General features: G+C 39.3%; 1 long non-coding RNA gene across 1 annotated transcript in view; it reads right to left on the bottom strand.

Moving 5' to 3' along the window:
- Positions 1 to 315: 315 nt before the first annotated feature.
- LOC143021326 (uncharacterized) overlaps positions 316 to 17,620 on the bottom strand; it is a 17,450-nt gene continuing 145 nt past the window's right edge. The window contains exons 2-3 of the long non-coding RNA XR_012965983.1: positions 2,159 to 2,239; positions 316 to 827 (exon numbers count right to left, since the gene is read on the bottom strand). This is a non-coding gene — a long non-coding RNA (uncharacterized LOC143021326). The remainder of the gene's footprint in view (positions 828 to 2,158; positions 2,240 to 17,620) is intronic.

Genomic DNA, 17,620 nt, shown 5'->3' with positions numbered 1-17,620 from the left:
CAAACGGATGCCAATGCATCACCCAACACCTAGGATTTCCAGTGGTCTGACTAAATCCATATGCTCTTGAATTCAATGACGAGGAGTCGATTGAGAAAGACCAGACTCCGCACAAGTGAGTAGGCCTATACATGTGCATGTAGCATTGCAATATTTCAGTTACATCCATATTTTTCATTGTTGAGTCACTTGCATATAAGTCCAGGTCTTTTAATTTGAGTAATATTGCTGAAATTATGGTAGCAGTCGTGTTTTGAAATAAATACTACTAATCTTATACAAAATTATATTTATTCTTAAAAAGCGTATGAAAAATAACAATACATACATACATACAATAGACTATGTACAAATGCATATTTCTATGAATTTACAGCAAAATGAATAATCACAAATTGGTACTTTTATTTCTTTCAGGCTGTACAGGTATCTTGCCTATTGTAATTTAGTGGAGTGGTGTTGGCAACGACTGGGCAAAAGAAATCGCCTTCCCCTTCCAGTGTGTGCCAGTGACCAAATTAGGAAAAATTGCCTGCCCCAGGATTGAAATACCCTTCAGCAATGACTTTGGTTCAGATTCTTAGAATTATATTCGGACTACTATTTGTCCTTGGTATATGGAAAACAAAACAAAATCACGATGTTGGACCATTAAACCTGGGCCTTTGTTTCTGGACAATGACGGACTTCTCTTGTTTTTTCATACTTGGAACAGACTGGTTCAGGAACTTTATTAGCGGACTGAAGTTTGGCATCTCTTGCAAGTTTGTATGACGAATATTCAGAACGCAACCTCAGTAATTCGCCAAGTAAAATTTGTACATATTCTGTAAAAAAAAAAAAAAAATTATGTTTTGTACATTTTATTGTTTAGTTTATCAGAACAATACCAAGTTTTTAGGTATTTCGAATTTATCACATTGCTCCAATAGGAAGTCCTATACAGTTTCACAGTTTGGATGCAATATGTAGCACAATAATGCTTCATCCACTCTCCATATGTTAGATCAATCTTCTTCTCCTTCGCCACTCCAACACTTGTATTGGCTTTGGAATAAGATATAGCCCATTGCACCTCCTTTTTTTTTTTTCAAATTTTCTACTTTCTACATGGATTTTCATTGAAAGGAAGGGTAACAAGTAATAGTCTGATAGTGGAAAATTAATAGTAATAATTTTCAATCACCATGCATACATTTTACCATTCTCAATATGAATTCAGGCCCCTTGTGCCTGAATTACCGTAGTGAAATTGCATCAAGATATATTTGAAGTTACATATGTCTTGCTTTCCTTTCATTACTTCGTAAAAAAAAAGCGCTGGGACTTGGGAGCAAAGAAGCACACAACCTTCTAATACGATTCCAGCGCTGTTGTTTGTTTCGTCGAATCAATGTTGCAGTTTGTGGCGACACAATAAACAATTTTCGAACTAGATACTTGATAAAACCTTGCTAACACACGAAATATGACAGATCACCGATCAAGTTGGCAGCGCGGCACGGCATTTCATAAACCATGCACATGGCATGCATCAGAATGTAAACAACAAACTTGACGTCACAACCTTACGAGAACAGCCGAAGGTCGGCGAAGGAAAAGTTCCTCTGCTACCGGCATTTTTATCAAGATCTATGAATATAAGGTCTAACCACTTCCGACCGAATTTCGAGGGAGTTGGCGCAGCGGGCCCGTGAACGTCACCTGGCTGTTCAAAGTGGGGTTCGCGGGCCCTATAGCTGTCAGTTGAAGCTGGCGCGTCGTTCGGGAATGACGTTACCTTCGCTCGCACCGCTCCACGCAATTAGTTATATTCTGACAAATATTATATAAATAAATATATATAAAATATTATAGTTCCTGTCTATATATATGAATACATATATATATATATATATATATTATAGTTCCTGTCTTCCTTGGCGTTTCACAGTTTTCTTCAGTGTTTCACAAAGAGAAAATGGACTCAGCCTAATGACGTCAGAAGCTGCGCACAATAATTCAAACGGTCTGACCTGTATATTTAGACCTTGATTTTTATAGGACTTTTTATCACATAACGTAATAATTAGGATTTATTTTGCATTGTTTTATCAAAAAGTGACTAAGCCATACATCTATCAAATATTCACCACCTCTTAAAACCTGCTTAGCTGACCTTATTTGCTCAGCAATTCCCGAGGATCCTTCTTTAGAAGAAACGCTGTCCTCTATTCCACGAGGGTTCGTTGAGATAGACCTGGAAATTACCAAACACAAACGTAAAAATTATTGTATAAGAAATAGGTGTTATAGAAGAACAAAGACGGAATTAAGAAACACTTGTCATTGAAGTCACGAAAAAATTGAGAACATATACGTTTACTGAATAACTCAGAAACTGAGGAACTAGGATCGAAAGATGGATTTATCTATTTTTCATTATTTATTCATTATTTACACATTTTATTTATTACTATTATTATTATTATCATTGTTATTATCTTTATTTATTTATTTTTTCTGTGGGGCAGGCCCGAAGCTCATTCTTGCAATCCGGAAAAGCTCACACACGAAACAGAGGTGACTTGTAATGCCACTACTAGGAATGGCGGCAGTGGCGGCGGCAGGGGGGGGCTTGGGGGGCGTTAGCCCCCCCAAAAAATGGCCAGGCCCCCCATTCGCCCGCCCCCAACTGAAATGAGCAAATTGAAAATTTAAAACACTCACTGAAATAATTTTATTAAGTGGAATTTTTAATTGCCAGGGCTAAAGATTTGTCAGCCATCAGTGCTAGCCCTACCATTAACCCCCTCCCCTTCTGAAATGAGGATAATATATGTGTATTATCATATTACTATTAGCCCCCCCCCAAAAAAAAAAATTGCTCAGCCCCCCCTTAGCCTCCCCAACTAAAAATTCCTGGCGCCGCCGCTGAATGGCGGTACCCACAAGAGATCAGAGAAGGCACCCTTTAACCTCAGACGGCCCCAGTGGAGAGGATGTGCCCCCAAGAAGATGAGGGAATTATAGGAAAGGAAAAGGGGGGGGGGATCAAATAGTTTAAAACTGGCATACTCTAATGTAGGAAAAATGTCAGCCAGGTTAAAGATCAATTATTACGTAAAGGAGAGAGAACCCGTTGTAGCACACTATTGCACTGATGCCAAACTAAGGGAAAATACTGATGCCCCAGTGGAAGAATAAAACTAGAAATGTAGAGAATATAAAGGGCGATGGCAATTAAAATGATTCCCTGTATAGCCGGCAAGTCGTAAGAAAAAAATACTGAACAAGTTGGAATTAGCATGGAAGGTGTGCACAATATTGACAAGAAAATGTAATAATTTTGGACGAAGGATTATAAATATGAATAACAAGAACGCTAAGACGAAATGCTAAAAGAACGCTATGAAATAATTTCTGAAAAGATACATTAATTCGTGGAATGGCTATCAAGAAAATAGATTCAATTTGGAAGTAGGTAGAAACAACTTTGCCAACCGTGTAGTTAATGAATGGAATAAACTTCCTGCACAGGTAGTGCAATGAAGTTCAGTTCGAAGCTTTAAGAATCATTTAGATAAATACCTAAGATGCTAATGATTATAATTTATCTTATATTATTTGTTTTTGTTTTATCATCATTTGTCTGTCTGATTTTCATTTATTATTAGTAATATGTCAATTTATTATTATCTACTATTTACCTGTTTGTTTATTATTTAACTATACCTATGCATTTATTTATGTATTTTATTTGTTGTTTACATTATTATGGTTTTTATTTATTATTTTATTATTAACATGATTTTTTTTTTCGCATCCGACCTAGATATGGATCAAAAGGTCTCCTGTCGGCATGCTCCGCCTTTGTAATCCTTTGTAAGGTGTGCAATTTCAATTAATGACATACATACACACACACATATATATATATATATATATATATATATATATATATATATATATATATACACTTTTTCTAATTCAAAGACAAGAAAATGGTACCCACAAGCGTATGTCATATTATGGATATTAATGGTTTTTCTCCAGCACTAGAGACAGAAAAAAAAAATTAAAACTTTAATCGCCGACACATTCCATCGATGTTGTCAAAACGTTTACCTTTAGCCAAAATTTTAATACTCGGTGCAAATATAGGACTCTGAGCAACATGAAAAGAATTTTGAGGGACCATGGCCTGTTGTTACATATTATACATTTTTATATATTGTGAGAAACCTGAAAATCTATCATATAAAGGATAATTATGATTGTTAATTTTGTACAAAAGCAGAGGGTTTCTCTTCATCAACACTGTATTATTAATATATTTTTTACCCTTTTCTGCGGGGTGGGATTTGGGAGAAAAATAAAGGGAAGCCACACAAATGTTGATAATTCATGGAGGAAATAGTAAGATTTAAGACCACTGGTTCAGTACTACCAGGCTATTGCAGCAACGTGATATTTTTTTAAATCGCAAAATAATTGTATTGCCTAGTTAATATATATATTTAAAAACTAAACTAAGTAAATGAACAAATAAATAGAATAAAAGTGCCTGACAACAGCAATTATCCGAATGCTGGCCGTTATTTTTAGCACTATCATGCTTTGATACACAACGAAATATTCTAAAAGGTTGAATAACAAGTCATACAGCTAATAAAACAAATATAGAAGACAGGTTGTATTAAATAGTTATAAAAGTGTTGTATTATTTATGAAAATAAATTCTTCGAAAGTTATGACATTTAAACAATTATCTTTCAGTGCCTAACAACTTGTATGAAAGCCCAATTGCACGGATTGTACCATGGACTTATTTCTTAGTTTAACTTATATTTTGTGGATTATTTCTTAGTTTAACTTATATTTTATGGATTATGTTTGTGTTTAATTACAAATATTCTATAAACATCTTATTATAAGCGCAGTTTCATTGTTTGTAATTCTATACTTAACTCTTTATAACTAATAATTTTTTCATGCATACAAACGAAGTATCTCAGATCCCGAGGTGTGTACTTGGGGCAGTTCCTGCGGTACATCCGCTTACGCAAGACTACCCTTTGGTTAAGCTACTCCCACGCGTGTCGTCTGCGACAGGTCTTAAGAGCTGATAAAAGCGACCCGTGTCAGCATTCATGATCGTCAACACTTACATCGGCGATGTTGCCAAATGTTATTCTTCGCCCTCATACTATTCGTGCTAATTCTTTGATTTACTTAGAACTGTAGTATTTAAACATACTTTGAAAAAGTTACAAAATAATTATGTTGTAGGGGTTATAAAAATATAAACTCTGAAACTTATAAAAACACAACAAATAAAAGGGCCAAGGAATTCAACTGAATAAATTACCTAACATATTTTTGGTTTAGCATTACCTGTATCACAATATTATGTATTTTTTTCAAAGTTAAAACAACTGTATTAGGCTATACGACTTACGAAAAGAAGAAATATAACTTCGAAACTTACACACAAAGAGTAAAACATAAATTCACTTTTGCACGTGTGGCGACCCGAGTTCTTTGGCTTATTTAGCACCATCATGCTGTATTATAGCAATAGAGTTTTTTTTTAAGTTACATAATTACAAATATATCACGAAAAGAAGAAATATCTCTTAGAGTGCACGTACCGCTTGAATAGAGTACGTCCGAAGGACCTTGTTGCCGACACCTAGCAAATTATTTCAGTCACGAGAATGAATAGTTCAGAAAATAAAATCAAAACGGGAAACAAAACTTTCGAGCGTATTCACAGTACTTAATATCTTAAATGATCATTCTGCATTTCACTTCATGATGTTTTGTGTCTGAACATATATATCCTATACACCATATACACAATATCAATACTACTTACCAAAGGCCTCTTCCCATTATAAGGAGAGTTGCCAAGTGTCGAAGTACACACGTACATCAATCACAATTAGTATCCATGTACCCCATCCTCTCATCACCTCTGGATGAAGGGTTGCCCTGTCCCATTACACTCCTTGAATCAAAGGCAATGCAGCATGGCAGAGCTTTCCCACAGCATGGATGGAAAACTGGGGCAGGTTTAACCTACTGTTTCATCATCTGGTGACACACACTTCTCATCCACTAAAGATATGATTTATGAAGCAGATGAGAAGAGAGGCGTGCCTACATTGAGGAACTAAGTCTGTTGGTACAAACATACTCTCAAAAAGGGAGTGAGAGAAGACTTTGGTAAGGAAGTGCAACGGTGGGTTGACGAAGGAGTTTAGAGGCCGTGGAGGGAGCCGGTAGAGGACGGAGTTTTGCACCTAATAGTAGCAGTGCAGCCGAGAAGGAACAACATACGACCTGTCTTGAACTTCAGGGAATTGAACCCTTTTGTAAGGTGTCATACAGGCGACGATTTCGTGGACGTATGTAGCGAGACTATGCAGCTGGCGACAGGAGTGGGGTGTTTATGGTTGTGGATATGCGGGCTGCATACCTGCAGGTTTACATAGTGGAGAAGCTGTGGAAATACCAGCTAGTACAATACAAGGGCAAAATATACTGTTTTACCAGGCTGGGATTCGGACTATGTTCAGCCCCGCGGATCATGACTAAGATCCTAAAGACTGTGCTGAAGAATGGAGTGATTGAGAAGGGCCAGCGTCAGAAGTAATACTCTTAGTATGAAATGGACTGGTCTCGAAGGAACCGGAACCGTTGGACGGAGGGACAATGTTGGGACTGATTAGAACAGGATGGGAGTGGACATTTTTTATTCAGGAGAGGCAATGATGTCCCAGACGCGACGGACGAAATGAGCCGGAAAGAGCTCTTTTCCTTATGTGGCACATTGATCGGCTATTACCCAATCGCGAGATGGCTCCGTTTGGCGAGCAGCTATATTAAGAGAAGGTTAGGGGGAAAAGACTGGGGAAACAAGGTTAACGAGGGCACGCTCGCAATGATCCATGACGTCGAACAGCGAGTGAGATGCGACGATCCAGTGTAGTCCTGGAAATAGGTGTGGCAGTTGAAGACGGAGATCGGCAGCGAAAGGACGAGTGCCCATCATATTAGCGTTTAGGAGTTGGACGCGGTTGAAAAGGGAGAGAAATGGGCGTCACGATCTGGCGTGTTTTTATTTTATTTTGCTGTATCAAACCTGGCCACGATTTGATCAGTTCCATCAATTTCCAGCGTGCTTTATGCCTTTTCTTGGGAAAATGTCTATCTTACACCGGATATGAAATAAAAGAAATGCAAAATATAAATATTGTACTTACATGATATAAAGTACATACAAAATTAACTTACAGAAGTATATAGAGGTTTGAACGAGGTCGCGAATGTGAATCATGTGTTGGCACAACACGCAACCTTCCTTTCTATATATGGGGCACATACAAGTACCATTGGCCGGTGCCATTAAGCTACATCTACAGGCCTAATCTATGTTCCTATTTACCTGGCTTCACACAATCCTTCCACTTCTTTATTTTTGTGTGAAGAAGGTTCACAATTTACCAATTGCTATCCGAATCTTGTTAAGAAATGAGCGTGAACTGTGATGGCGCTACTTTCCTATGCTATCGTTGTTGTGGTGACCCTTGACCCTTTCAGCAAATCGTTCCATTTGTGTACTCCGCCGTACTACACAGAAAATATCCTACAAATGGTAACTTTATCAGGAGTAGCCTATTTTTATAGTTCTATATTTCATTATCTAGCTTAAGATAACCTAGTAGTGGTCGAATTCAGCATTAATCTATGTATTTGCATCATAATATAGTATTAAGAGCAGTTAAAATGTTATATAACTCTTGCAAGGGGTGCGTGGACTAATATTTACGTAACACAACTTACATAAGCTACAAGCTACTGCATTTCTTGCACATCCTTGTGTCATATCGTGACACATCATGAAATATCATGACATGGGGGTTAAGAGAGATCAAAATCAGGACCGATCCAGTTACGATGGCGGGATGGATCAATTCAGTGCTAACCGTGGGAGAAAAATGCGGACGAGAGGGTCAACTGACGTCATTGTAAAATGGCGCCTTGGAATCTTGAAAGAGTTGATAGACAAGTTTAGTTTGAATGTGAACACAGGGTGACATTGGGAGAGAACAAAGCGGACGTGCCAATCAGAGAGGAAAGGTCGGTTGAAAGTGTCGGACGGGCGGGAAGAGGTCGAGGTTTGTGTAGCTGTTCCTGACTAAGAGAAGGTCAAGAGGGTGTCCAGTGATCTCTGAGAGCATGTATCCAATATCAATGTGTAGATCCCACTCCAAAGCCGTACGTAACGGGGGAAATCGGCTTAAAGTAAAATTGGCAGAGAATAACGGTTGACGTAACTCATTACCGACGGTGCACGTACTTGTCAATGGTAGAGTGTAACCCCGGACGATTCGCCATCTAGAGGGAACTGAAGACGGTGGCATGACAGAAAATTGCGTGTGTTAAACGAGATATTTCTGGAGAGGGTGCCAGTTGATGAAATTTTAATGGATAATGGCACCGCTTTTCGATCGCAAGTACTGAAGGAAATGCTGGACAAATGGAACAAGACGCGCCTTTTCAGAGCTGCCTTCCGGCCAAGCGGAAATGGGATAGTGGAGCGACACCATTGCACTATAAGTCCATCGCCGAAAGGGCACTAATGTCGCCTATGGAGGCAGTTTTCTGGTACATGTCCCCTAGATCAGGACAAGGTGAAGAATCGGTCCCACAGAAGGTCATATTCAAGTATGAACGGCGACATCCAAGCGTAGCGCCGAAACTGACGGCTAATGTCAAGGACGAAACTGCGTTCAGTGGAAGTGGGGGAGGAGGTATGGGTGTAACCACGCGCTTATAAATGTACCTCGCAGTGGACGAGAGGTGCTGTGAAAGACGTGAATTCACGGAACAATGTTTCCGTATGGTGTGCTGCAACATTTCCTGGACCTTCGTCGAGTAGTGGACGGCAGAGAAAACTACAAAAAGAGCAGTTAAATGGCAGCGGAAGGGGAAGCGATGCAACGGCGACCATATCGGAACAGGCGTTCTCCGGGGATGGTTAGAGGACTATGAAGTAGGGGATAGGGGAGATGAAGAATAGGTTGATCTTGAGACCAAGGGGGTGTATAGTGCGAATGCGATGGATGAATGTCCGCGGGGTTGGCACTCCCGGCCTGCAGGCAAAGGTCACCCATAAAGACGGGAGTGGCACGGAGGGCGAGTCGGGCAGTGCTTCGTGAGGATGAGGCGAAAGGTGTGTGGGAGTGAAGTTGAAAGGATGCAGGTATAGGAGATAGGTTCAGGCGGTGTGAAAGGGAGGTCACTTAGCAATGTCGTCGACCCAGTTGGGAGAGAAAAGATACTCATCATTAGGTAAGAGGACAGATAGTTTGCGCCGATACATTCAGACTCTTCTTCTCTGTCTCCTTTATGTTCCTAGTCTGCTCCATACAATTCTATTGATACAATCATTCCATACAGCTCAATAGTGAACGACTAAAAAGTTGTAATTGAGGTTTATGTTTTCTATTGCTCCTCTCCTATATTTCAGTCCCTCCTCTCCTAGGTCGCCATAGGATAATTCAAAATGACAATAATGTAATTATTTCTAAACCCAAATTATGAATTAATGAGTGGATCAGTGTGCCAAAAATGAGAGATTGATGTCATGTTAAAAGAAATTGTTGTTGGGGTCACAAGTGTATAAATATACAATGATACCAAAGACTTCATCATCTTCTACATCCGGAACTCTTTTGAATCAGTTTTACTAAATTGTAAGAGAAAATGTATTTTGATATACTGTACTGATTATCATTTGTTAAAAAAATTATCAATGAGAGGGCCTTTGAAACCCATGAAATTACGGGTAAATTTATTTCACAAATACCAATAAGCTTTTGGTCTTAAACTACATTAGGTTAATGCTTCCTTTTAGTCATCCTCCATCCATTTTATTGTTGGTTTCTTTGTTAGCACAAAATTCACTTGTGACAATGAAAAGAAAGAAATGCATTTCTGATAGCTTCAATACTTTACAACTAATTAGATATATTCTTTATACTCTTACTTTTCTTTTACAATAAGAAGAATATATTTGACTCTTGAGTAATGGAAGGGTAACATTCCTGGGGAGGCTGTGTTACACAAAATCACATTAGTAAAAAAAAAATTCCATGAGAAAAAAATGGTGATGGGAAGGGAGGCAGGTCATTTTCTTGGGCTTTGGGAAAGTAACCTTAAAATCAATATCAATACATCAGTAGGTCATAGAAACAACAAATAACTCCCATTCTCACTTTATTTACATTATGTATACAGATCAAGTACAGAGAGCAAAATCAACTGTCATTACGGGCACACTGATGGTTGTGTTCCTGGCCTTCATTGTGTCACTGTCCCTCATTATTGTTTTGTCATCCTTCCTCTTCTGACTTCTGTGCTACTTCTGATAAAGACAACTATAAATTCTCTACCTCCTTCTTCAAAAAAGAACTTGGTCTGAGTGGTTTTTCTCTTTCTATTTTGTAGCATAAAGTAGGAGCAACTAAGGTCTGACATCACTTTTCTGGAAAGGGCCATGCTTCTGTTAAAGTTGGGGTTATTAGACTCCTGAATATTAAGTGATTACTGCACTCGCACTCTGTTCACACTGACATCATTGTAAGTTAAAGGCAAATTGTAATTCATGTACATATCAAATTAAAAAAAAAAAAAAAAAAAAAAAAAGGGTTAAATAGATGTTCTACCACCTGGATTACAGGAACTGCTTGAGTCACAGTTTATGATTCGAAGCATCAACTCAAATACAGGGTCTAGTTTGTGACATATAAATGGGGGCCCATCCAGGTACAAGAGATAAAGACAACTGGATGGCCTGCCTGATTCAGAGTAGCAGCAATGGCTGTAGTGGATGCATCAGTTTCAACTATCTAAGAAATAGTTTCATAAATTGAGTGCACAACAGCCTTCCCAATCTCTTCTTTGAGATCGTCAATAGCTTTCAGGGCCTCTGGACCCAGAGGAAAAGTGTCAGTGGTAACAAGAGGTCTGATCTTGTCAGAGAATTGGGAAACCCACTGTGAATAATAGGAAAACATACCAATAACATGGCGTAAGGAAGTACGATCTTTAGGGATTGGTAATTCCTTTAATGGACGTAAATGTTTAGAATCTGGTTTTTGAGAGAACTGTGGGTTATTGTGTAACCAAGAAAGAAAATTTATAGATTTTGTAGAATTGGTAGATTTAGTTTTGTTGAAGGTAAGGTTGCAGAACCATGCATCTTCTTGAAACTTTGCCAAGTTCTCATCATGTTCCAGCTGGGTCTTCCCTGTCACAACAATATTGTCCATATAAGCATAAGTTTCATGTAGATCGAGTGGCTTGATGATGTTGTCAATAGTCCTTTGGAAGCAAGCAATGCCATTCATAACTCCGAATAGTACTCTGTGGAACTGATACAGCTTGCCATTTGCTTCAAAAGCAGTACATGGCTTGTACTCTTCCCATATAGGTATTTGGTGATAAGCACTTCTTAGGTCCAGTGAACTATAATACTTGTAATGAGACAGTTCTGTGACAAGGTTGTCTATTCTTGGAAGAGGGTCTGTAGTCAACACCCAATCTCTTAAGTTGGCATTCATTTGACACAACAAGGACTTGCACCCTCCATGGAGATGTGCTCTCCTCAATAACACCATTATGTAGCATTTTGTTAATTTCAGACCTTATGAACTTCTTATCAACATCCCCAAATCTCTGAGATTTCATTGCAATGGGTTTGCAATGAGGAGCAAGACTTGAAAAGAGATGAGGCATATCCACCAAAGCAGACAGTACATTGCAAGTGGCAGGGTTGGAGATATTTAGATCTTTCTTGGATCTACCAAAGTCCCCAGTAACACTAGGGTGCTGGCTCATGAAGTCTTGACCCAGAATGACATCACAAGTCTGGCAGCACAGAAAGCCTCGTATTGTAGTGGCACTCGCCTTTCAAATTGATGTCAACTGTGCAGAGTCCCTTCACAGGAGATATGAGTGATGAAGAGGCCATAGATACACTTTCAGTCACTGGGACAACCTTCAACTTGTGCTTCTTGGCATAGCTATGTGAGATGAAAGATTCAGAATTCCCTGTTTCGATAAGTGCAGTTGCTTCATTATTGTCAACCAAAACATACACAGTTGCTTGCTGTAGTAGTCCCAGGGAAGAAGCTGAGATGACTACCAGTGTAGAAAACTGAGTGGATGCAGAAGTTGAAAATGTAGTACACCAGCACACTTTACCAAAGTGTCCCTGCTTATTACACTAATAACAAGTGATGTTTCTTGCAGGACATTGTCCACGATTATGACGGGGACCACCACAGAGATAGCATCAGGACTTCTAATTGGCAGTAGCACAGGTCCTTTCAGCAGAATAGGCAGTTTCAGATGTTACAGCAGCACAGGTCCCATCATCAGTGCAAACAGGCTCGGGTGTCTTAGCAACACTTATACATATACCCAAAGGCTCTTTTCCCCCTTACATGGGGGGTAGCCAAAAAGAAAAACGCATAGAAACCACTCCCACCCATTCCATCCCCTACATATTCCACTCCCCTCCTGTCCACTGCCCTGGGTCAGAAGCAGTGTCACAAGACACAGCACATCCTCAGCAAGGCCACTTCATTAATTTGGCAGCCCCCCCTCTTTGTCCCCCCATGCAGAAAAGGAGAGGATGGCGAGAAATCCCCTCAGGCTGTGTCAAATTATTTCTCATACATACTTCCTCACACCCCATCCCCCACCCACTCCCCCTTATGTATCACAGCATCATCCATACACAACCATTCTCCATTCACCCCTATCTTCTGTCCTCTCCCATCCTTCCTCAACAGACATTCCTCTCTTTTGTAATGCCCCTTTTATCCCATCCATCCATCTCATCCTAGGACACCCCCTCATATTCACTCATTCCACCTCTGCCTTCCACACCTCTTTTACTAATCTTTCTTCACTCATTCTTTCCATGTGTCAAAACCATTCTAATACTCTTTCATCAACCCTATCTCCCAACTCCCTTTCCACCCCTGTTCTCCTCCTCACCTCCTCATTCTATCTAGCCTAGTAACCCCTATCAAACTTCTCAGACATTTCATCTCAAACACATTCAAACTCCTTCTCTCTTATGTTCCATGTTTCTGCCCTGTACAGTGCTGTTGGCACAATCACTCATTCATATAACCTCCTCTTAGCATCCATTCCCAGATGTCTATTTCTCATTACGCTTTTTAATCCACCAAGGCATTTACTTGCTTCTCTCAATCTACATTCTACCTCCACCCCTACTCCTCCCTTTCCTGCCACATTCACACCCAAGTATCTAAAACTATCCACTTCCTCCAGTCTCTCTCCCTTAATGCTCACTTCCAGCCTGCTGTTACTCTCTCCCCTTGTACATCTCATCGCCTTACTTTTGCCCACATTTATCTTCAGCTTCCTTCTTTCACACACTTCAAACTCTGTCACTAGCTTCCTCAATCCCTCCTCTGATCCTGCTACAAGTGCAGTGTCATCAGCAAACAACAATTTTTCATTACACTTTTTAATCCACCAAGGTATTTACTCGCATTTACTCCCTATTTCTCCTCCATTTTCCTCACTGTCATTTTCTTAGTGCTTCCCACTGCAACTAACTTTCCCTCCCTATCCTCCTTCACATTTAGCAACTCCCTAAAATACTCTGCCCACCTTCCTCTCACTGTCTTCTCTTCCATTATCTCTCCATCTGCACCTTTTACTTTTTCTTCTCTACTTGATTCACCTCCTCTTCCTTTTTTAATTTCTTTCCAAAACATCTTCTTATTACTTTCAAAATTTTATGTCATACTCTTACCCCATTTCACATCTGCTCTCCTCTTTGCTTCCTTTATCTTATGAACATAAGAACATAAGAATAAAGGAGACTGCAAGAGACCATAAGGCCTACACTAGGCAGCTCCGTATCCATCACCACCTGTCATCCCCATCCATAAAGTTGTCTAATCATTTTTTAAAACAACTGATAGTTTCAGCGCTTACTACATGGTTACTAAGTTTATTCCATTCATCGACCACCATATTAGTAAACCAATTTTTTACCTATTTCCTTCTTAAATCTAAATTTGTCCAGTTTATACCCATTACTGCGAGTCCTGCCCTGTTGTTTTATTATGATGACCTTGTTTGCTTCACCCTTGTTATAGCCTTTGATCCACTTGAACACTTCTATTAGATCACCTCGCACTCTGCGTCTTTCCAGAGAGTGTAAGTTTAGGTGCCTAAGCCTCTCTTCGTAAGGCAAATTTCTGAGTCCATGTTTTGGTTATTCTCCTCTGTACTGATTCTAGTGAATTTAAGTCCATTTTGTAGGACGGAGACCAAAACTGTGCCGCATAGTCAAGGATGGGTCTAACTATCGCTAGATAGAGTTTAATAATTACCTCTGCACTTCTATTCATTACCGTCCTGTTAGCTTTATTTCTGGCACTAATGCACTGCTTCCTGGTTTTAAGGTCCGGACTCACCAGAACTCCCAAGTCCCTCTCACACTCAGATTTTTCTAAAAACATGTTATATAAGTTGTATCTATTTTCGGGGTTGTGTAGCCCTACGTTTAACACGCTACACTTAGAGATATTGAAGTTCATTTGCCATTTCACTGACCATGTTAAAAATTTATTAAGATCATCCTGCAGAATCTGGGCGTTGTCTCCTGACCTAATTAGGCATCCTATTTTAGTGTCGTCCGCAAACTTACTAACATCACTATTTAATTATCCCATCGTCTAAATCGTTTATGAACATAATGAACAATAAAGGACCCAAAACCAAACCCTGGGGGACCACGCTAGTAACATTGCCCCACCTAGATTTTATTCCATTTATGGTGACCCGCTGTTTTCTGTTACTAATCCAAGCTCTAATCCATTCTAACACTTTTCCTCCTATGCCATGGGCTTTGATTTGATTTAGTAGTCTCTGGTGTGGCACCTTGTCGAACGTTTTGCTAAAGTCAAGGTAAATAACATCGTAATTTTCATTGTTATCTGACGCCTTATATACTTTAGTGTAAAAGGATAGAATATTAGTCACACATGACTTACCCTTGGAGAAAACCATGCTGTGAATCACGAATTAAATTATGCTCTTTGATGTGTTCTCTGAGTCTATTTACTATTATTGATTCAAGCATTTTTCCTATAACCAATGTCAAACTGATTGGCCTGTAGTTGCATATAGACGATCTATCTCCCTTCTTAAAAACAGGAACAACGTTTGCCTGCCTCCAAGCAGTTGGAACAAAACCAGTGTCTACCGATTTATTGAATATTTCAGTTAACTGGTTGCAGATTTCAAATTTACACTCCTTAAGCATTCTTGGAAAAATTTCGTCTGGACCCGGAGATTTTGTAGCTTTAAGTCTGTCAATCTGCTTGACTACTTCTTCTTTACTAATGCTGATATTAGATAGACTACTTTCTTCATCCCCTCTGAAAATCGAATCGCAGTCAGGTACTTTATCTAACCTCTCATTAGTAAACACCGATAGAAAATAATTGTTAAACTCCTCACTCATTTTTTCCTCTGATTCTCTCATGACATTTTCATCATACTTTGTACCTCTCATACGATTCCCTCGTCCTAATTTGTAGCCAATCTATGAAAGCCTGCTTCTTCTCTTCTACACCCTTCTTTGCTTCCTCATCCCACCACTCACTACCCTTCCTTCTATTTCCTCCCGCCCTCCTTGTTCTACACATCATCTTTGCACACCTTATGACTCCCTCCTTGAACCATCCCCATTCCTCCTCCACTCCTAGTTCTACTCTATCCTTCACTACTTCCCGCTCCTCTCTCAGCTTCTTCTTATACTCATTCTCCTTTTCTTTCTCATTTAAGCGGTTCACTCTCGGTACCTCCCTACCTTCTGCCCTTTTCCTCTTTCTCCACCTATTCTCCAATCTCAATTTACCTTCCACCAGAAAATGATTTGATATTCTCCCACTCTCTCCCCTTAGAACATGTACATCCTTAACTCTTCCTACCATACTCCTGGTCACCACTATATAGTCCATTAATGCTCTATCTGCCACCCTTCCATCCACCACCCTCTCCCATGTGTACTTATGCTTGCCTTTCTTCCTAAATACTGTATTTGCTATCATGAACTCTCTTTCAAGACACATCTCCACCATCAATTCTCCACTACGATTTTTACCTGGAACTCCATACTTCCCAATCACTCCATCTATTGGTTCGTTTCCTACCCTAGCATTGAGGTCTCCCAATACAACTACATTGACATTTCTCCCTAATCCCTCTATGCACTCATTTAAATCTACCCAAAAAGCCTCCCTTTCCACTATGCTCTTCTCACTACCAGGCCCATATGCACTTACAAAGGCTCACATCTCCCTTTCCAACTTCACCTTCATCCACATCAACCTTGAAGAAACCTTCCACTCCACTACATGCTTATCTATCTCTTCACTTACTAGTATAGCCACCCCTTCTCTCCCTCGTCCCTTCTTCACTCCTGAGCACCTCCCAACTACACTCCTATTACATAGATGAATCCATAATTCCCTCAGTTTCCCTTTGGGAAACCAATGAAAAGTTAATTTTTTTTCTGTCTCCTACTTGAAAGGCATCCATATACAGAACAATTACTGGGCATATTGGCAAAGTTTCCCTTACTCTCAGTAGAAATATTGATCTAAATTTTTAAGTCTTTTGGTATTATTTTGGTTGTGCACACCTATGTAATATAGTATTAGAAAATTAAAAATAAATTTTGTAAATTATAATACATGAACATAATATGCACTTTTCTTGGTGGAAATAAATAACAAAAAACCTTGAAAATCTATTAATGAGTGAAACTGCTAGGATACAGTCCAGATGCCATGTTGTCTTCTGTCCAGTCCAGTCATTGTCAGTTAAACAATGGCTTTCACGTTATGGACTGGGTGTTCTCCAACTCAGGTGACATTAATAAGTGCTGTTACAAAGACAATAGGGCTTCCCTGGACTTTTTGAGTGAACACAGGGTTCTGTCATTGTCTGTTTAATTGCCTGAGGTACAATAATAATCAGGCCATCAGCATCTGTGACAATGACAACCCGGATGATCTTTAGAATTTGAGGTACCGAACTACTAAAAATAGGTTAGGTTACAAAGGTTAGGTTAGAATAGCCAAATTTATCCTTTCATTTCTTTGACCTTGGCATCTATCAAAACAAACATGGCATATCATTAAACCACCATGACTTTGTTAATAAATTGGATTTAGCAAGCTTTTGTTATTGATTTCCGCCAAGAAAATCGCAGTATATTATATTGCGTAAGTGTGCACTTCTAAAATTTACTGGTCTTTTTAAACACTCGACAGTTACTAATGCTCTATTACTAAGTATGGTTGCAGAGTGATCTGACTTTCCAGGACCTCTCTACTCTCTGTGTTGCACTGGATGCAGCCCAGTATCTATTACTAACCAAAAGCCCATTAAGGGTCGTTCTCGAATCATAATCTCGGAGTGAGTAGACTGGCAATCATGTTATTTATTTTTTTGGATTGGTGTGTTTGTATTTCTTTTTTTCTGGAAAGTTATCCAATTAACCTTA

This window comes from Oratosquilla oratoria, chromosome 42 (assembly GCF_046742065.1).
Source record: "Oratosquilla oratoria isolate Oo_2021 chromosome 42, ASM4674206v1, whole genome shotgun sequence".
Taxonomy (NCBI): Eukaryota; Metazoa; Arthropoda; class Malacostraca; order Stomatopoda; family Squillidae; genus Oratosquilla; species Oratosquilla oratoria.
This window is presented reverse-complemented; position numbering and strand designations above follow the sequence as displayed.